General features: G+C 38.9%; 1 protein-coding gene across 11 annotated transcripts in view; it reads right to left on the bottom strand.

The window, feature by feature from the left end:
* LOC131685888 (uncharacterized protein CG43867) overlaps window positions 1–23,107 on the bottom strand; it is a 1,093,825-nt gene that overhangs the window by 70,464 nt on the left and 1,000,254 nt on the right. Inside the window, exons 1-2 of one of the 11 annotated variants that reach the window (XM_058969905.1) lie at window positions 17,326–17,987; window positions 4,467–4,721 (exon numbers count right to left, since the gene is read on the bottom strand). The exons of the other annotated variants lie outside the window; for them this stretch is intronic. The gene's annotated coding sequence lies outside the window, so the exon portion shown is untranslated. Of the gene's footprint in view, window positions 1–4,466; window positions 4,722–17,325; window positions 17,988–23,107 lie in introns of those variants that run through there. 11 annotated transcript variants of the gene reach the window in all.

Genomic DNA, 23,107 nt, shown 5'->3' with positions numbered 1-23,107 from the left:
ACTCTAAGCATTCTATAGATTTCGAAAGAACTGAGACAGAAATATTCAACCGTGACAAATAACTTGAAAGTTCGTCCTGAAAAACTCAAAATGTGGTTCTCAGATTCTTTCTAAAGCAAACAAATGATATAACTGACGGTAAGTCTTTACGCGTCTACATACCCGTTCACAAAGTTAAAATCGAAGGTGTGTTCACCGGTTCGAGTTGGTTGTTTGTTGATCCCCTTGCGCCAGTGAGTGAAGATTTTTAATTGTTATCACACAGGACGGGGCAAAATTGTATGTTCCTTCGAACTTGTATCGGATGACCTTTGGTGGGACTACTTTGTCTAATTGCGTCATGTTCGACATAGTTCGTCTACTTGCTCCGCTATTTGTATCGTGCATCATGCGTTGTACTATCAAATGGGTCATTGTAGAAATAAGGCTCGGTGTGACAAATGCACAGAAAATGATTAGGATGACTTTTCCCCTTGCGAGGACATCTGTTATTGCTCCTAAAACTATAGACGTTGTCTTCTGGATGACACTCGACACACGCCACAAAAATTAGGTGGAAGTAGAACAAAATCTATAGACACATTCTTTCGTGACGTCTGTATTTATTATTCACTGTACCCCCACATTAATAGGTCTCCTCGATGCCGGGAGGAACTCCGCAATATCACAAAGTTGCCGGATCCCAATCTAGGTCCAACCAATCCTATAATAAGTTGAATCTCTGGTTGAAATGTCACATGGTATTTTCGGTGTTCCTGGAAGCGTTGGAAACATTTTATTTCTTCTGAATTGTCCAAGACCAGGTGCTGTTTGCTTCAGATTTGTGGCAGAATTGTTTCTTGCTGGTATATTTAGCAACCTTTCAAGAGAGAGAAAAAATTATTCTTGCAAAGACCCATTTGCTTGTAATTAATGTAATACTGCATGCATGACGCGCGGCACAAACACACCAATATGCAAACGATCCTTGTCGAAGAAGATGAAAAGCGGTTTCGTAAAAGGTTCACGTCACTAGTTTGAAGGGACCTACCATTTTGTCGCATGCCAAGTTCGATCGATAACTACACCATTAATCTCAACTTTGTACGTGGGCACGTAAACGCGTTAGTTCTTCATGAAAGTCTTGTCGCCAGTAACTGGAATCCAGACAAGTTTTCAAATGGATGATTGATCCACAGAACGACTTCTGGGGATGTTTTTGGAGACCGGAAGAAGACGTGTTTACATTTTCACCTACACTAGGTCGTGGAGCCAGGACCAACGGAAAGGTTGAAGGTGGTTTAGCGATCGTTCTCCTACTTAAGAATCGACTATTTCGTACCAATTGGCATATGCATTAACCGCAGAACTGTGAAGATGGGTCACTTTGTTCACGTACCTCACGTACCAATAAGGGTGTGGTGTGCTCAAAAGATACTGAAAAATCCTTTGGCAAGTCCGAAGGCCATAAGATGCAAAAAAATACTCAAATTCTGAATGTTGTAAGAGTAACCTGTGCTCCGTAGAAGATCTTTTTGACGTTTAAGAATCTTAAATGTTCTTAAGATCTTTTTGATGTTTAAAAATCGTTAAAAACTTTTCTTAAATTCAAAGAACGTCACAGAGACTTATTAAATTCTCCTGATAATGTATTAACTTCCTTGGCGTTTTTAGATTTACTCTAAGGTCGCTAAACTTGTCTGAATTGAACAGAATATCGGTGAATATCTTTTAAAGCACATATAAGTTCCCAAAAAGTTTACAAAATCAAATTCGTCACATCTATGCAATTTTGTAAATCATGAATTGTTTCGATCTACGAAAAACGGGTACTGGAATAGATTTACCGCGGTCTTTAATACTAAAGGGCGAACACGAAATTATTGCGACACCGGAAATGTCATGCCAATTTTCTTATAATATTTAAAATCAAACCAAAATTTTAGGGTAGTTTTATACATATATTTACTTCAAAAATCAAAAGAAAAGTTAATCGATGGAGCCTTGAGTGTAAAATTGAACGCATTTTCGCATGATGCCCTCCATCAAAGTCTTTACAGTGTCATCCGGTACCAGTTTCTCAGTTTTTTTTTTCATTTTCTTAACATGTCCCTCTCGTCTTTGACTGTTTTCTTGCTCTTCCGAAGTTACCGCTTCATCATTGCCCAGTACTGCTCCACCGGGCGCAGCTCCGGACAGTTTGGCGGATTCATGTCCTTTGGAACAAAATGGATAGAATTGGCCTCATACCACTCCAGGACACTTTTAGAATAGTGACATGATGCCAAATCTGGCCAAAAAAGCGGAGCTTCGTCGTGCTGCTGCAAGAACGGCAAAAGGCGCTTCTCGAGGCACTCAGATTTGTAGATCTCGCCATTTACTGTGCCCTTTGTCACGAAAGGCTCACTCCTCAGTCCGCAAGAGCAGATGGCCTGCCAAATGAGATATTTGGAGGCGAACTTCGACATTTTCTTCTTCTTAAATTTGTCGTCCACATAAAACTTGCTCTTGCCGGTGAAAAACTCCAACCCCGGAATTTGCTTAAAATCGGCTTTTACATACGTTTCGTCGTCCATCACACAGCAGCCATATTTTGTCAGCATTTTCTCGTAGAGCGTCCGTGCCCGAGTTTTAGCCGTCGATTGTTGCCGCTCATCGCGGTTTGGGAAGTTCTGTACCTTGTATGTATGTAGTCCAGCTCTCTTCTTTGCATTCTGGACGTAGCTCTGCGACATGCCGATCTTTTTAGCCAAATCACGGCTTGAGACGTTGGGATTTGCTTTAATCGTCCGCTTCACCTTTCCCTCCGTCTTTTTGTTCTCCGGTCCCGGTTTTCTTCCAGCTACTTTGCCATGGTCCAACGTCAACCGCTCCTGGAACCGCTTCAACACTCTGGAGACGGTTGAATGGTGAATGTTCAACAATTTTCCCAACTGCCGGTGCGACAGGTCAGGAAATTCCAGGTGTTTGGAAAGAATTTGTTCTCTCGACTCGCGTTGGTTCACCTCCATTTTCGTTGAATCGAAAAACACGACTTCGAGTTTGACAGCATGTAAACAATACACATCAATGAGAAAGTGTGCAAAATTTGGTTGATTTTTACCCAATGGTAAAAAAGTTATGCCCTGTTGAATGTGTCGCAATAATTTCGTGTTCGCCCTTTAAATCAACAATAAACCAATCAACTGCAAGGCCATTGCTAGCTAATCTGAACCTTCCACTGAACTCTTGTTAAAACGAATAAAAAGCAGAAACTCAGTTGCATCTCAAAACATCAGTAAGTTGTATCAAAGCGAAAGTGCAGAGTCAAATCACTGCCCACTCAGACATAACAATGCGTATTACCATTGTAATGAAAGGTATGGAGGGAAAAAGTAATCCAACCTTTGATCGTTGCTTTTTAGAGTCCGAAAAAAGGAACTACACAATTATGGATGACAATTTTCCTTTTGGAATGTTTCTATTCTATTCTATGAATAGTTGTGATCGGTATGGGTTTCAAAATAACCATACATGTCGTCAGTTCATTTATAAATTTATTTCATTTATCTTCTATAGCACTGTAACTGATTTCCACCTCTCAAAGAAGTGGTTGGGGTTGTAACTTTTTAATTACATAGACAACTTTTCAGAGACAACAAAATTTAATATAAATAGCATTATCGACTTTTCGCTGTAAAATGCACTCTCACGACGATAGATCAGCAAAATACGTGCACCACGTTTTGCTTGGATCTGCCCCACCCCTGATCTCGCCATCCGTCTATCAATCCCCGGAGAAGATATCTAAAAACTTCAGTCGGAATTACTATTCAGCGTTGGCAATCGTTCGACAGAATAAAACAAAGAAACTCGATAGTGTGACAGAAGATTAATGAACACCACTCCGCGCAGTTTCGTTCGATTCGTGTCACTACTGTGGAAAGGAAAGGAGGATGAGAAAACGAAACGAAACCAACTCACATCACACTCGCTTCGTTCTCGGGGTTAGAGGGCTCTTCTGCTGCCGATAGATAAATGAACCGCTAGAAACTCCCAGGGAAATTAAGTTTCGCTAATTCCTAATTCGGGGGTCCCCTAGGGCGGGCAACGTGCGTGGGTACAAACAAATGGCAAAATTAGATTTTATTGCCTAATTTAGACGATCGGTAATTGCAAAGTGCGTGCTGGGAAAAAGAAGTTCCGCCGCAGGGCTGGGTGATGTAAGATGGAAATCATTATCTCTAACGGAGATAGATCCGTTGGGAACTTTGCTCGTGTTGCTCGCAAGCGACGTAAATTTAAATTTATGTTCCGACAAGGATGTGATAGTTTTCTAAATTTTCGGGTGAACAATTAGGAAATGTTTAGGAAAAATAAGCAGACTCTCAAATTAGCATTTAACACCATTATGCATAACATTTGCGTTTGTTTTTCGTTTCAACATCAACAAGCTATTAATTCTAATCCAATATGCAAAGTTGCTACAAGATATGAAAAATACATACACATCCTGTCCACGCTGCAGTTTGTCTTCATTATGCATCCGGCTTCGTTGTTTCTCATTAGAAATGGCCATGTTCTAGGCTGCTGTTGTTATTCTTGCTGTGGTTGCGATAAGGCAGGTTCGTTGACCGGATTGCATGCACTTAATTCCTGTTCAGAGAGCTTACTTTTTCACTTTCACCAAACGACGCACTTTTATATATTTCACCAGCAAATTTGTGGGAGGACAATGTTCGTCGAATTAATCATAAACTTCACTAGAGTAGAGAAAACAGCAGTAGAAAAAACAACAACGCACAGTTGACACTAATGTTGCTGTTGGTGACGACGACGATGATGATGATGACGGTTGTATTCGCCTGCTTTGTTATGCTGTTTTAATAAAAATGCACCACTGAACCGTTGTCGGCGTCGTCGTCACAATCAGGCGGACAGGCAGAGCAGAACACGATGGGAGAGGGGGTCGCTTGAAATTTATGATGATCCTGCTTTGCACTTCTATTCGCACAGTACCAGTCCGGTTGCAGTCATGTTGTGTATTGTATAGCGGGGTGATTTTGGTCACACATTTACAATTATTATTTCTATGTAATATATCAATGATACTCTAATGAGGATTTTTATTTACAAAAATGCCATTGTCATGTCCAGACTTTACAGTACTAGTTACTAAAAATATACAGTCATTTGTTCAAATCCGACAACAGTTCAATATATGAACTTGTTCAGGACAAGAGTAGCCTTTTGTGGAATGTACGGGTTTCCCAAAATAACCAGTTTCGAACAATTGTAAAAATATTGTAGTTTGTTATAACGATCCATTCTCATAGAAAATTTAATTTGTTACGAGAATTCTATAAATTAAAAAAAAAATCATGCAAATTGGGGCCTTCTATTATTGTTTGTGCAAAAACTCTTGCAGGTGAAACAAATTCTGAAAAATTGTAGAATGAACTGAAACTTTTGATTTTATCAGTAATCCCTAACGTTTAGAGGATTTTCAGTAAAAATAACAAAATAGGCATTAGGACAAAATTTATTAACTTCCGATTTCTACTGAGAAAAAAATGTTTACACATTGAAGAAGAAAACCTTTAGACATTGTTTTGCTTCATTTCAAATTCCCAAAATTATCTAAATCTTCGCATAGTAGGCGACTCCTGACACTCGCCTCAATACCCACATTCTCCCCACGCCACGGTAACTAGATTGAGCTGCGTTAGTACACACCGGGGCCACATCGGAGCACCACACGGAAGAAAGAACATGGGAAATGCGTTTCGGGACTAAATTGCATCGCCCTTCTCTCTAGCCACCATGTATGTATGTTATGGCTGTATGTTACACAAGAACAGGAAAAAAAAGAACCGATTGCAAAGGTGAAGGGGAAATTTATTGGTTTTGCGTGTATTAGTTGAGTTGGTTGCGACACACGTTCCGAATTTTGACGGCGTCTAGATTTGGAACAGATTTTTTTTTGGCCGGGGAGTGTGGTTTGATGTACGAAAATGACTTCGCGGAGTATGATTTGCCGCGTGTCACAAGGGCTACCGATTTCATATTTTTAATCTCGAGATCGTCAGTTTGATAGTACTGACAACAAAATTTCAGTGGCCACCCGTTTACAAGTGAACACAAGTAATGCCAACGCTTACGGTCAAGTTGGCTGCATCATACTGATGAGACGAAGTCGAAACCTTAACTTCAAATTATAATAATAAATTTATAACCAAATTTTGGGCCTTCAAAAGGTGTATTCTTCTAATGCTCATATATTTCCGGAAACCAATTAGTATGTTTAAATCGACTACTGAATCACAAACTTGTAAGAAGAGAACCCTGAAAAAGCCTTTAAAAACGATAAAAGCAGGTTTTTTTCCAAACCTTTGGAAATATCTTCATGAAAACAAATTAATAGGTTTCCAATCCCCGAAAATATTGATACTTATGAAGATTGTGTAAAGGTTATGATTTTTCCGATTGAAATTTTTGAAAAAAAAGCGAATGAATTCGGCTATTTTCACAAATGTGCCACATCATCTGCACATGAGTAATCAATTAATCAATCAAAGCTATCGAGACATTGCAGAACTTCTGTTTCCTAAAATTTTAATGCCTATTTTAAGTGTGCACGAATAAAGGACGCATGGCCATAACTTCAGTTTCGGATACAGATAATAGTCACACGGGAGCATATCAGAAGAATTAAGGGGTGTGTTAGGGGATTTTGTGAACTAATTCGGTCGGAGCATAAAGCTCATAGTTTTCATATGTTTGAATTGTTTTGTAAAATGTTAAATACAGGTTATGATGAGTTGCTTGCGGTGTCAGATTCGATCAACGCATCCGATAGTCCCGAGGCGATAAAGCGGATTTAGACTTTCTTCTAAAAGCACCGTATTCGGCGATCCTACGACGGTAGCTTATGAGATTGGCAGACATTTTGAGACACTTTTGTGTCTTTTCAACGCGCAAAGCAAACCATGGGGCTTCCCCTACCAAATTCGTCCCAGACTGGAGTTTTACGCACACAAGTGTTTCACCGTCATTTAGATGACAGCTGAGTTATGATGAACGCGAGGTAAATCATTGAACAGACACATGCCATCTACAGGTGGATCCGGTTTGCTGAGGGCTTTGAACAGGATTTGGTAAGGAGAGTTTTTCCCAGATAGCTGGAGGACCTCCCCAATTGTATTGATTCCCAAACGATGTCGGAAGTGCCTTTTCCCCAGTTCTGCTACAATCATCGAAAGGCTTGTCAACTGCCGTTTGGCAACCCTTTTCAAGAAAAGTAACTTCCTAGACCACCGACAATTAGCCTTCTGGAAGGGACTCGGAACTTTCATCAACGTGACTGTATCAGTAAAGTATTGACAGGCTGTCTACACGTCGAAGTTGCCATGCTGGACATCACCAAGGTGTACAACACGGTGTGGCGCTAAGGCGTTCTGCTCAGATTGGAAATCCTGTGGAAGTAAGGTGATTCTATCAACTGGCAATTTAAGCGAGGGCCGTCCGGCTGGCTATATGACTATTCCGCCAAACTCGAATGTAAACGGGCATCGAAAGAATTTAAATTGAAACTATTGGAAAGCGAAAATATGAAAACATCTTGCATCGAAAGAAGACCAGTTAAAAAGGTTGGGTGTAGTATATGAAACTGGTTTTCTTTCATAATTAGGCACAATTATAGCAAAATGAATTATTATTTTTCTAGAGAAAAACTTGTTTCATTTCTGGTATGTTGAAGTGAATGTTTTATAAAATATTAAAATTAAAACGGCATTTAAAAACATTTGTGTGGGTCAGGATTTTAGTTTCAATTTTTTATCCATTGTTTAAAAAATTAGGTTAGCTTCAAAAACTCATTCAAAAGTCACGTTTTTGTAGATCTATTTTTTCCATTTTCATCGATGTATAAAACAAGCGAAGCAAATGATTCAGTGCATTAAAAATTGCTTAAAAATTGCTCAAAATTGACGCATTTTACTATTTGTGTTACAAATGACATTATCCCCTCTTCTTAAGTAAGTAACATTTTTTTCTTCAACAAAAATATGTTACGTCACGTTCTAGCCTACTCACACTCCTCAAATACATTATCCGATGTGTTTTTGTTGCAAAACATTTTGTTTTGTTGAAACTGTGGGCGATATTGTGTTTTCGAACATACCAAGTAAGTTTCTAAATTTTAAATACTTTGCGGTATTTAGGGTGATTTTCAATCTATTTCCCGAATGGTTATATTTTTCGATAGCGCGTGAAAAGAGCTTTCAGTATCCGTCTAGATATTACATCTATCCACAAACAAAAGTTATTTTTTAAATAGTTTTTAATAAAAAATGCGGTTGGGGTAAGTTGGCGGTGTTGCACGCGGGGCAAGTTGGCGGTACTATTTACAGTGCAAAAAAGTCATCAAAAATTTTTATTATTGGAATTCACTCCAAAGTTCTTACTCTCCTAAATCTTTTTCTTGTGTATCTCGCCAATGTAGGAGACATTAATTCCAGCCAATTGCACGGAAAATTTCGAAAATTTGCCTTTGAATAGGGAGTAAGTCAAAATGCTGGGGTATTGAAACTGAAATATAATAGCAAATATCGGTTAATATACAGTTTTCTCGAAAAGACATTCAGCACCTTCCAAAAGGACTCTTGAGTTAATTGAATCTCCATTTGATTGCTTAGTTTTTGGCATATCCTCACATACCGCCAACTTACCCCGGGGCCGGGGTAAGTTGGCGGGTTTTCCGCGTCACATATTTTTGTCTCTAAAAAAGGAGAAAATGCATCAAACACTTTTTAAAAAATCAAAGATGTTGCCAATAGTCTGCTCTTTCATGCCGCGTGTTCTACTTTGCAAGATCTACCTACATCAAAGCGGTAAAAATTGAAAACTGAAAACACTGCCAACTAGTCCCGGTCTCCCCTACTGTCAAATTTTGATGTTTGGTAGCAAAAGGCACGAAATTGCCAACACTGCTGTTATTTTTCATAACAATTTTGGATCGGATCATTACAGTTTCTGGGACTTCGCCACTTCCTTATTGAAGAACAAATCTAGTGTGCCGTGGAGGATTCTGCGGAGCTTCAGCGCATGCATGCTGTCTCCGATATGTCAAAGTACTGATCGAATCGTCTACAGTCGTGTGCGTTATGTTAAAGCTATCCGCAGACGAAGAAACAGGGAACACGCTGCATCAAAAATTCACTATGAATTTTGTTCTAGCGATTCACATGCTGCGTAGGTGAATATTTTATATGGTGTGTCTTCTGCTACCTCACCTGCGGACCGCTTAAAATATCTAAATTCGCGTTGCCGAATATTTTCAGGCACAGCGGAGCGACACGTATACTTGGAATACCTACTGAGGAGGATCATTGAAGTTCGCTTGGTCAGAGCGGAACCGAGCAAGCAAACCCGGCATTAGTACGACGTACGTGAAAACTGCACTGTAGTACTGAGTACGAGAAATAATTTTTTTACTACAAGCTACCAGCTGGTTAAAATTGGGATCATGATGACCGATGTCTGGTGGGCAAGTTTTCTTAGGAGCAGGCCAAGATGATTGGTTCGGGATCATAGGGAATTCAGCTGACGTCGGACAATGTTGGAATGATATTTTTTTTCAATTGGTGAAAATATGCATTTTACAGCACCTCAAAGCCAGTTAAGAAAACTGCCAGAAGCAAGCTGGAGAATAGAAGAAGGACAGAAAACGTAATCTTGTTTAGTATGTAGTGTTGTTAGACTGGAATTCAGTGCAGTATTTTAACGGACAAGATTTGCTGGGGGAGAACCACTAAGAAATTGCCACAGTATGCTACAGTTAAATATAGAATTTAATCTCCCAATTTCTTTCGAACAACAAAAAATTTGATAACTGATCAGGGTCATTTCGTGCTAATGATTACTAGATCGGTGTGTTTGCTATTGGATAGATAGTTTCAACAGGTTGGGAGTGAATTCACATGGATATTGATCATTTTTTCTCGATGGAACATATTGCTTTTGTAGATTGGGAGATGGGATCAGTACCGTCAGATCTAAAATTAGACCACCCGGCCCAATCGAATGTGGAACTGAAGTGATTGTCACAATATGATCCAAAGTTATATTGTTTTTTTTTTTTATTTCGGATGGTTTTCCAGAATGTGCAGATTTTTCACAGATCTGACACGTTGCAGTTTGATAGTCATATGTGCACAGTGTGGTCTGTGCATAAGGGGTGCCATGTTCTATGGTTACAATAGAAGAAATGGGGTGTTTCAATCGCATTCTTACTATACGAACACCGTTGGAAATGCCAGGAAACAAACTTCTCCAAGCGTCATTTTGAATTGCGACATGATTCTGCGGATTGCGCTACCAGATGGACCAGGATACAAATCATGTAGTTTAACGTCGACTTTGTTGTTCATATAGACGGGGACTTTAACGTTATCACGTTCAATGAAGTGCGTCATGTTTTTGTTGTAGATATATTGATCTAGTGAGTCAGTAGTACTGAACTGCACCAATACCACATATCGAACATGCTGCAGTTGAATTAGTTTAACATCATATATATTACATGGAGGTAAACTCGTTCAATACTTATTTATGTATGGTTCGGTATCAGAGGATAATAATGGACCAAATACTAACAGATTCGCTTAGTTCACTGTACTGCTTTCTTACTGAGTTGATCCGATCCATGATATTGTTCCGATGTTGATGCCTCGTGGTACTTTTTTCTTCATAGTTTATCTCTATGCTGCCCATGATTGTATATTTGTCCCGTTTTCTATGGGATTGTCTATCTTTATGGGACTGATATGCGATCATGGGCAGTATGCAAAAGACGAGAATATCAGCAGCGATATTGATCCTATTCGAATCTATACGGATGGTTCAGAATTAGATGAAAGAGTGGGAGCGAGTCAAAGTGGTACTGGACTCGGCCACGCTATCCTGCTTCAATTGCACCCATTCGTCCAGGTTTTTGAGAATTAATACGACCCACTCACAAAGCTATGCTGGGTTCTCTGCTGGGATCAGTCAAAGCCTTCCAGGGGAAGCTCACCGATCACTTTAGCAGTTATTGGTGTACTTTAACTGATTACCCCCAAAAGGTTAAATGGTCGCTATAAAAATGGACAGACTGCAACAGCGTGATATAGGGTAGGCCACATTATGATTACATATTATCTTCCACATCGATCTACCTGTTTGAACTTGCAAAATAAGATATAAGATTAAGAGCGTCTTAGTTAACTGTAGAGACCTACGTCGGCAATATGATTTACACCTCAATATTCGGGACATCCCTTCAAACGATTTGGTCCGTAAGGAATCACTATTGTCCGTCCTCAAAGATCTTTTCTAGTCTACTGAAGGCTTTCATTCTCAGAATTAAAATCGTCGACCAACCAAACAAGCAACTCTGGCAACCGATCATTCACTTTCCGCGGTCCCTCAGTCCTTTCCTGTGGGGATATAAGAGAGAGTGCGGTCATCAGGGCCATAGCGAGGTTTTGTAGCGTCTTTGGCGGAGTCTTATTTTTGCGCCCGTTTGGTGCTCACTGACTTTCGTTTTCTATTCGACTTTCAATCAATAATTTAGTGTGTACTCTGCCGCGGCAAATATAAAGTTAAGTGTTTATTAGTAAACCTAAGCGTTAAGTATATATTACAATGTCCCTTAATGGGAAGTTCTCTATCTGTTAAGTATAAGCATAAGCATAAGAGATCGCCCGTAGTTGCTATTCCGTTATTGACCAGAACCAATGCCGACGCCGGCCACGTCCGAATGCAGATCTTCTGGGAAAGGAAGGAATGTTAGTCCGATACACGTCACTGCTAGAGACCGAGGAATCCTTGGCATCTCCACATGCATCACGGGAAGGGGAGATTTGTTAGTAAGTGTGCGAATAGCGTTATCATGTGAAAATTCCTCTGGGCAGCCGGCTGCCGAGAGTTTAGGAAATTTATCATTTGTTGTATTAATACGATTAGCAAAATAAGCAACTTGAACTCCGGAAAGACGATTAAGAGCATTGCTTATATTTTAATAAATCGGTAACGCTCACTTTTCAATCACGCCCTTAAGGGGATGTTCTCTATCTGTTGGACGAAAATAAGGCGAGTTTATTAATTTTTTTGTGGAATAATGAAAAGGCGTACGAACTTCCGGTTGTGAAGTTTCAGAAAGACTTCAGGTTTAAAGAATGAAGAATTTTACATAGACATGTGAACACACAAAAATTGTATAACATTCCACTGAAACAAACAACATTAAATTTGAATTTCCATTCATAGTACCTTTCATTACCCACCCAGCTTTTTACACATGCGAGGAAAACAAAGGTACTTTTATGATCAATTGACGATCTTTTTTTACACAATCTTCGTACCAATTGCTAAGAAAATCGGGGCCCATGTCTTACATCGAGTGAAGATAGGTTTCGCTTTACTATCTCTTTCATCTTATTATATGTTCCACAATTTCTGTCTTTAGTATTCTTTAAGTGTTCAATTTGTGGAGCCACAATGGTCGTGCAATAAACACCTCTGAAAATGACCAACTGATGGTAAAACGGATGTCGAATAAGATTCTCTACCAAAGACTTCGACTTCCCGTTTAAAATTGTACATATTGAACCCGGTGTGACCATATCTTTCAAATCATAGATAATCCGCTATATATTCTGAAGATTTGGAAGCCGTGACAGAAAACTGGATACTTCCTCCAAATAATAATATTATGTCTAAAGCAAACAAATGAGTTTACAGGCGACAAGTCCTTCATGAAGGACTACAGTGTCTACGTGCCACGCACATAGTTGAGATCGACGGTGTAGTCATCGATTAATGTTTGTCGTCCGTGGATATACTGACTGACTGTTTAAAGAACCCTTTGCTCTAGTGCGTCAAGATTTTGAATGGCAATGACACTGCCTGTTCGGCTGTTTTTCCTAACAATTTAATTTGACATTTCAACCAGAGATTCAGCACAGTGCAGCACAAGTTGGGCTTGCTGATTGGAAGCCAGTCGATGACGTCGTTGTTGAAGAGGAAGAACTTCATTATGATTTGGATGACGTTTGAGTTTTTTGGTTGCAGTCAGGGTTCCAGCGAGGATGTTGTCTGTGCTGGACTTGAATTATGTGTCGCTAAAGGCTTGTTTAAGTTGCACTCACTCGGCAAAATATGTTGCTTACTTGATCGGTAACTATGGTTTATGTGCGATCGGGTCATCCTTCTGTCCATTCGCCCATTACTGTACATTACTTAGCCGATCATTTCCGATTTGGTATCCAAGTCCACTTCTTGTTGGCATAGACTTTGGCGTAGATGGCGTCCTTTGTAATGAACGACCTGAATTGCTGATCGGTGTTCGTCACCGTCGACAATGCTCGGTTGCGTGGCGCACGTAGTCATTCATACTCTGAGCCGATGATAGTACATCAGCAGATGATCTTCCATCGGGTGCATTTGGAATTGGAGTGATTCGGTAGGTCAGTAGGAACATATCTAATGCAATTTTGATAGAACCTTCTCCCTTCTGGACTTTATTGATCGCTCGCTTGAAGGGCTTGACCGTTGGATTGTGGTATGGAGCTGTTGCAACGTGTCCCACTCCATTTTCGACACAGAACTCCCAGAATTCAGCACTTGTAAACTGTGTGCAATCATCTGATACTAGAAGTTCTGTGGAAAGTATTAGGAACCTCGAGCTTTGATCGTTGTTCTGGTCCTGCTTTTGATGAAGATCCCAACGTAGCTCGTGATTTCATCGTCGAGATAAGGCCAGCAGACAAAACTGCTTGCACTTGATTTAGACACCGCACATGATGCTACCTTCGACGGTAAACAGTGCTTTTTGAAGGCCGTAGTAGTATAACAATTCATGATCCTTCAGACCCGATCGTTTTTTCGACCGCCTGTTGTTTTAACAAAAAGAGGGCGTTCATAAACTACGAAAACTTCTCCAAAGACTTAACAAGGCTAAGTTGTTTAGTTTTAGTAAAATCTCAAAATTCCTGCTAAATTTGCATTCTGGACCACTGGCTTACTCTAAACGGACTACTGTTGACGGACACGACGGTTTTGATGGCAAACTGCTTACTGTGGGAAATCCTACCCTTCACTGATTTTCATTGTTAAGATTTACTATTCGTTCAGCATGAGCACATCTAAAGAGACGCTGTTGGCCCTAATCTTGGTAAGCAAACTCGTTGTAATTCCTGCTAACCATTATTAATGAGGTCTCAGATGATAATTCGCGACTGCAGGATTTTTACAGTTAAAATGTTCCGCGGAAAGGTTTCCGTTTTCTTGCCATGAAGATGAAGGCGAAAACCATCGAAACGTTGACGTTAGACGAAATATAGTCATTGTCGTATGTAACCGCCATCTTTTCATATTAAAAACAATAGGGTCATTCTTCCTACCATCGTTATTTTGTCCAAAAAATCAAGGGAGTTCTGGATTGAGTGTTAGCCTAATGAGTAGCTTCAAAGTATACGCATAAATACATCAAGCTGAATCGACTAGTGTGTTAAACAGAACTTTCTTTAAATCCTATTCATAATAAGTAAAACGAGAAGAACAAAATGTCAAAGTCTGCGTAGTCTTGTGCAAATCATGAAGTGCATTCGAAGGGTTTCCTTCCGGAACATCAACAGTAATATACTCAATGTAGCAATTCAACAATTTATGTGTTTAATGTTTAGTATACAATTAAGTTATGCAGTGCTCTGATTGTTCTCCTTTTAGGAAATGGAGTGAAATTGAATTTGAAAAGAAACTAGTGATGTTGCTCTGTGTACTTTAGTGCATCTGAGCTTTAGTGTTTTTCTCAGCAACATCAGCATTGTACCACTCCTCAGAGACATCTGAAGTTGGCAAAAATAGCCTAATGGAAGAAAGGAGTTACAGTTTGAATGATCTTCAGTCCTTTAGTGTTTTCCTTTCGGGACATCAGAAGTGATATACTCAATGCAGCAATCAAACAATTTAAGAGATTTATGGTTTTAGTGTAAAATTAAGTTATTCCAGTGTTCAGTGTGCCTATTGTGTTCCATTCGGTGATTGTATTGAAATAGAATTTAAAAAGAAATAAGTGATGGCATGACAGAATATGTGAACTTTAGTGCTTCAGTGTTTTCATCTGGGACATCGTCGTCGTATCATTGAGCATTTGATAGTGGTAAACTCCATCCAGTAGAAGAGGTAATGGCGTTGCAGCTTGAATAGTGTTGTGTCGATCAGGAAATTGCATTGTTATGACTACTTCTGTCCACGGTTGAATAGAACTTACAAAGAAAATAAGCGCTTACGACAAGATGCAACGTGTGAACTTCAATAAACCAGACCAATTCGAAATAAAAAAAACACTAGAAATGTGAGCGGTAAGTACTGATAATCAACTAACTCTGTCGATTCTGAATTCGAGTAAGCATGGCGCCCTAAGAATGTATGCAAAGAAAAACACATTCTCTGATCTTGTTCAGCTTTACACGTTGTTCGGAAAACCCTTTAAATGCTAATATTTATTATATGGGTAGTCAGATTGACCAACAGTGTTCGACTAATTTGTTTTATTGTTTTGCTAGGTGTACCTCAAAACAAAGTTAACTATTTACCGCTATCTTCTAGCGCGATTTTGTGAATAGTGTTTTCACCTACATTTTGCTCAAAAGTACCATAAAACATTGGAGGTTTGATTGAGGAAGACTCAAAACGGGGTCATCTTTCACAACGCAAATAGCAGTTTTAATCCTTCTCATACGCTTCCTTTACACTGGGAAAGCAGCTTAATGTATATGGATGGAAATTTAAAGCCATTTTCATGCTAAAATATTGTTTCAAATAGATGAAAGCCATAGTAAAGATTCTACTTCAGGAACCGATGGCCGGATCTTGCAATCGTTGGTATCAACTGCTACTGTATTAATTCATCTTCGATCAACACGTTCTTCACAGTGAGAATTAATAGATATTTTCGTTTTGTTGCGTTTGGAATTTGTTGAATTTGTTAATCGAAACTGACCCAGCCTCGAGAAATGATAAAATTGTCAAGTGGTGCGAATCAGTGCCGGAAAAAAAAATCGATAGCGCGTTTTAAGTGACATTCGTTTAGCAATATTAACAATTACAGAAAAGCCGAGGTGGGTGTTGTAGACAGGTGTATTATGAAAGCTACAACAAAAATTTGGTTCAAATGGCACCCGCAACTTCGAGGATGTGATTAAAATTACAATCTTCTCTTCAATGTAACAAAAAAATTACTTTCGTGTTTTAATTTTCTGTCTTCCAACTGCATTGAATGCAATGTTCTACATTTTACTTCATTACTGCTGATTTAATAGATTTACAGGTGGCTAGGAAATTTTGCTGATTTTAATTGACAGCTTATTCCACAAATTAAAAATTTCAAGCTAAATCTTCTCCTAAATTTATTAGATAACAAAATATCACAATTATTCTGGTTATATCCATTTTAATTCCGAACGCCGAGCGAAACGTAAACTTGGTAACTTAATCGCCCCTAGTCTATAGTCTAGTCTCGTGCCTGTCTGATAAAGTTCAGTATGCTACAGTACAGTCATTTCCAGCGATCCAAACATAGAATAGACTCGCGCCTGCTTCCGACAACGACGACGACGACGACGACGACGACTCCAACCGACAAACGACGGCGAGTGGATTTACGAAAACGCAGCATAAATATCCTCATTCTGCGACTCCACATTAAAATGGACTGTTATAATGATCGTTTATTTTTATGAATTTGCTCGTTTTGCTTAGTCTCCGTACCATACAATCAGTATACTATCGTCATTGTTGTTGTTGTTGTTGTTGTTGCTGCTGCTGGTCTTGTCGTCATTATGCTTTCGACGAGTCGTGCGACTGTGCGTTTTAATAAATGTTAGAATATTATAATTTTTCGTATGCTCCTCTCTCTCCCTCTTCTGTCTGATTTCTCCCTATTATTTTTTTTGTTCTTCGTCGGTCACGCAGAGAAGTGCAGAAGCTAAATAAATACCCAGCAATTTGATACACTTCACACAGATACGCGTTTCTTGTGTCGATTTTATTTTTTGTTTGCATGAATCACCAGGGGGAACGGTGTGTAGGTTTGTATGTGTTTTCGTTAGAAAAGGAAACCGTCGATTCGATTAATGGTTTGAGGACCCATCCCGACTTATCAGTTTGTCTGTAGACAACATGTTCAACATTGATGATTCACAGCCACCCTCAAACAAAGTTGATCTCGTTTACACAAGCGACGACAATAACGACAGCGATTATTTAATTAAATTTTAATCAAACAGCTGCGTCCGTTGCACTTCTGCTCCAATCGATAGCTACCTAGACATATCTCCTGCACTGACATCGATTCTTTCTTCCATCGTTGAGTTCCGTACCGTATGGAATTTAATTCAATTTCCTCTCCGTTTTGCGATGACGGAGGGGGGCTACAATCATATCATTACACAACTGAAGCACCCTGACTACTGACTAGACACTTAATTTCCTTCAACGCATCGCCATCGACCCGGAAGCGGTGTCAGCAACTCCCATTTCCACTCCCCAGTAGCAAAACCGTCGTTCTCCCTTACTTCACATACACAGCGCGCTGCTATGAAGTGGGTATGAATGCTCTAACAACACTCCCAAGTGGGCCATCGTAGCATGCTGTGAGAAGACGGGATTTTTCATTGATTTCACTGTTGGATTTTGAAGCACGGGGATCTTTCCGACCCAAAAAATCACTGCATCTTCACCAATATTTGCTTGCACAATTTCCACTTCTTGTCCGTCCGACCGCTTTTTTACGACCGGGAATCCCCACCGGGATGCAGTTTTCCCTCTTCTTCACCCAACACACACACCCAGACCGTTTATTGCATCGTTTGTGGGTAGGCGACCCAAACCGTGGCCAGCGCGGTGTACTATCTTCCAGCGGACCCGGACGTGCGAACCGAAACGAACACCGAACCGAACCGGACGGGAGTGCAACTAGAACTGACACGACGACGAACGGGAAATGGATCGTCAAATCGAAAAGGGAAAACTTCGTCTCGCGGCAACTCACTTGGACTCGTTCACTCGGTCTCGCTTGTATGTTTCATTCTAGGCACTCGTGTCCGTTCTGTGTCTGGCTGTCTGTCGCGCCGCACCAGTCTACGGAAAAGACGCAGGCGGGCGCGGCACTCACTGCGGTGGGTATTAGTTTTCCGCCGCATGATTTTAAGCGTGGGTTACTATGCTGGATGAGTGCCAGCGATTGGGGTGCGTGCAGTTTGTGTTTTTTTAATTCTGCAGCTGACGGTAATGTCCTGGTGAATTATGAGGTGGTAATAATTTGAATTGGTAGGTACGAGATTACTGTCGTTGTTGGTTGAGGGTGATAAAATTAAAAATGTGCATAAAGCTCGCTGAAATGAACGAATACCGTATAGCGTGTATATTCTGGGATAATCTGGCAGCACGTCATTGGCCGTAAACTCTGTCAAACAAGAAACTTTTCCAGGGCGATGACTAATGCTTCGGTACTTATTATGAATGAAAAGTTGGCTTACTTTGATCATTGCATGAAACAGTTTTTGAATTCTGCTCACATAACTCGTCACATTGGATGCAGTAGAGCAGGGTGTCACTGTACTTTGCCAGCATTCAGGGATATTGACACAAATGGCGTGGGCACAGGATTGATGGTGGTCGGTTATTTATTTGTGATTCGCTACAAACAGTTTTATCTAACACTTTTCATTTGGACAAGACACGGTAATATTTAAACTTTATTCGTGTTTTGTTTAATAACGGAGAATTCAACCTTAGGGTCATTCTCTTTGCTTGCTCACTTTTTTCGTTTATTATGATTATACCCGACTAGCTATGTATCGAACATGCGGGGGAAATACGCATTTTTGTAGGAGAAGTTTAGCGCACGTTATGGGGGCGGTCTGTTTTAAAAGATCGAAGCAATTTTTTATTGATAATTAGAGAGATGGAATATCAATAAATTCATAATACATAATTAAAATCCAATTCAATGCATTATAGAGTTGAAAGCAAAAGAGCACCGAGTAGATATTCGTTCAATCTAAAACTGTCGTCATGATTTTTTTTTCCAATTGGTTGAAGACTAATCAAGATGAATAAAACCGTAGAAACCAGACGCCGTCAAAAAACTTCAAGCATTGTTATTGTTATTTATTGACATTTTAACTCTATTGGTCATTTGTCGCTGTCATGAATTCGGTAATTACATGTCAAATAATCATTAAAGGCGCAATCATTTTCGTTCTTTATATTTTGTGAAACTTGTCGCATAGCTTCAATACGTTACTGTGACAATTTTGAGTTGATTTTCGCAATGTTCTTTTAAAACAACATTGTGCATTTAAGAGTTAACAACGAGAATATATAACCTGACAGTATTATATTGTTTTATATTATATTATATTTTATTATATTATATTATATTATATTATATTATATTATATTATATTATATTATATTATATTATATTATATTATATTATATTATATTATATTATATTATATTATATTATATTATATTATATTATATTATATTATATTATATTATATTATATTATATTATATTATATTATATTATATTATATTATATTATATTATATTATATTATATTATATTATATTATATTATATTATATTATATTATATTATATTATATTATATTATATTATATTATATTATATTATATTATATTATATTATATTATATTATATTATATTATATTATATTATATTATATTATATTATATTATATTATATTATATTATATTATGTCAGATTATGTTGTATTTGTATTACAAATGAGGCTAGGAGCCGATTGCTCGCAGTGGTTACATGTCGGAACAGTGTAGTTCACTGACAGAATATTTTGTCAGCGTGTTACAAGAACACAAACGACGGACCATTGCTTTATGGCAATACTACTTGCGTGCTGGTTATCAGATAAATTGAAGCATAGAGATGCAATCGGAAATACAATACGATACAGTGTGCGAAGAAACGAAACCTTGGCTTCGTGGAATACTTCGGAATTGGCGTCAATCACAGATCAGTCGAAGGTGACTAATTATAAATTTTACCAAACTCCTACTAAAAAATAAGAAAGAGAAGAAAATGGAAAATGGCCCAGAAGCATGAACAATGAGCTGTACGGATTATACAGGCATGCTCACGTCGGAAGGTGCACAGGAGAGAGACTCCCTAGAGTGATTCGTAGACAATCTGCCAGACATCGTAGACTTTTGTGGAAAGCGCTGCTCTCGCTGGAGGTAAGAAATCGAGGAAAATGTGTGTGTGGAGCGTGACTGGAAAATGGCTTCGCGTAAATCTCCTATGCATTCAACCATGATTCTCATAAAATACCCGGATTGTTCGGTCGTTCGTTCAGTACTACTTTATGAAAAAAATTGATTTCTTTTCATAACTATGTTAACTAAACGTATTTTAGACCACTCACAAACTCCGAAAAGCGTTGTTAATTTTTTACTACAGGAAGCAGATTTTTTTTTCTACCTGATTCTCGGAGTTGCTCAGAGCTTAAAAGTTTTTGTTTAACTATTTGACCAATCGAACACTCAAATGAATGTCTCGCGAGTTTTCGTCATTTTTTCCTAAACCCACTAAAGATTCTCCCAATATTATAGATGAGATTTTTTTTACAAATTGAAAAAGTAATTTTTTGGTGAAAATCTGGATCAGAATTGACGCTTGGGGCACGACAGGTCAGCCGTTTGAAGGAACTATAGGTCACTACTATAATGTAAATGAAAAAGAAACAAGGAACGCAAAAGCAACTGTACAAGATGGCGCTAGTATTCTATCAGCCTTGAAGCAATTCAAGGTGCCGTTCGAAACATTACGTGCTCACGTGAAAAGAAAATGCTGGTCATCATTGAAAGCGCGTCAGAAATATAATAATTTAAGGTCCTGTTGAAGTAAATAATCGAAAAGAGAAGGAAAAGGAAAATGTTTCGAAGCGCAAACGTGGTCGTCTCACAGCTAAGCAACCACGTGAGCTGGAATGCACTACTTTCTTTCCACACTCTGGCGACGACGAGGACACCGAAGAAGTCATTTACAAGTACAAAACCAGAAACAGTTTCTGAGAAAAACATGTTTCAACAATTTCTTCCGCGGTTTCGTAATTTTTCAAACCATTTGCCTTCCTCATTTTCTTACCTGAATGACGTCAATGGATTCCATTTATTATTCGTGTTATTAATTTTTAAATAATCAGCAGTAGGCATAGTCTTCAAATAATGGTTGGGCAGCTGAATTTCTTGGCGTGTAAATTGTTTCATTTCACCTTGAACTGTCATGTTTTCCTGCTGGCATTACCAGTTTGCTTAACTGCTGCAGCCTAAATCTTCTACGCCAAATGAATAGCGTGGTGAACGGGAACAACAGAATCCTCGATCTCTGCTTTTCTAGCAAATCTGATTATGCGCCAACAGTAACCGCAGCACCGTTCTCCCTGTTGAAGATTGTTAGACACCACCCTCCCCTGCATATTGTGCTTGAAGCAACTCGAGTGGAGTATGACTGTTGTACTTCCGACACCGTCAGCTATAATTTTAGAAGAGTTCTATTGACATTATTGACTTCCTGTCGAATGTTTACTTGAGCGAAATTCTGGACAATGATTCCGCTGCTTTCGACTTCGTATCTCAGTAACCGTCGTTTGGCTGTCAAGATAGGTTATTGTGTATCTGGTATTCCGTAAGGCAGTCATCTCGGTCCTTTGATTTTTCTCCCATATTTCAACGACGTTAACTGCTGCTTAGAAGGTTCACCATTTGCCATTCGCTGATGACCTTACGATAACTCACTAATCAGACCAGTGATGGTGATTGATGAAAATATTGATGAACCGGAATAATGCATATCAACGTCGAATGTTGAATACTGAACCAATCGTCTTTATGTATCAGGTTATCATATTTGTAGTAGGCGATCAAATCAGAATAAATAACGCGCCAAATAGAACTTTTCAATCGTACAGAAATGCTGTACTGCGTATTGTCAGGGGCAACTTAGCATTGAGTGAATATCAGACCAATATGGATGTTTCCTCATCGCAAGCGATTTCTTTCGAAACTTGATGAATGAATTAAATAGCAATCGTTGTAATTTTTTTTAGGTTAAAGCATGAGGATATTTTGACATCAATAGTTCTAACCGAGGTTCTAGTGCTATAATGGCCCGTAACTATAGTTTTCAAATGCCCTTCTTATGCATTAAAGCGCCAAAACTGTCGCAATCATTTCGATTGAATGCGGAAAAAATTATGGAGCTCGTGCCACACTTCTGAATGGATCAGAATCGAAGATGGTTTGGCATACTCAGATTGAAAAATGATCACGCGGAATAAATGAATGGAAGGAATGCAAACAAGCGAACATGGTTACGCTTTTCATCGATTCAGATTTGTTTGCAACTTCAAAATAGGTTACTATGGAAGGTTTTCGTCCATATACATATTCGTGCATCGAAACCATGGATTACTATCAGGTTTTATTTGGTGATGAGTGCTAATTTTGATGAAAATAGGCTGCACTGAATCAGACCAGCCTTGCTATATGCACCAACACACCAGAGTATAAGATTGGAAAGATTTAAATTTGAATGCCTCCTTGCTCAGTGCAGTGCATAATGTTTTTCAGCAAAAGAGAATGTCTGTGGCAACGAACGTCCTTAATGAAATTTATATTGTATTAATTACATGATGAAACTGGATATAGGTGTGCGTGGAACTAACCCACATCTTTTCTCTATAAGTATTCCACTTCATGAACAGAAGGACACCCCAAATCAACAACAACTTTGAGATCAACTCGTTGTATCTACTTATTCAAAAAAAAATAAATCCTGCATACAATCCTGTCTTTTTCGACCACCATTGAACTGCCGCTATACGCATAATTGGCCTGTGTCAAGCCAAAGAGAACCAAGCGCCATTTTGAGATACATGCTCTAAAAACACTATCGCATCCAACATAACACAAGCAGCACCCACATCTAAGTGTTCCTTAACTTGCTATGTTAATGGTACGTTATCTAGAAATGCATTTTAACTTAAAAAATGCTAGAA

Source organism: Topomyia yanbarensis, chromosome 2 (assembly GCF_030247195.1).
Source record: "Topomyia yanbarensis strain Yona2022 chromosome 2, ASM3024719v1, whole genome shotgun sequence".
Taxonomy (NCBI): Eukaryota; Metazoa; Arthropoda; class Insecta; order Diptera; family Culicidae; genus Topomyia; species Topomyia yanbarensis.
The sequence above is the reverse complement of the archived record's forward strand: the minus strand, read 5'-3'. Positions and strand labels throughout refer to the sequence as shown.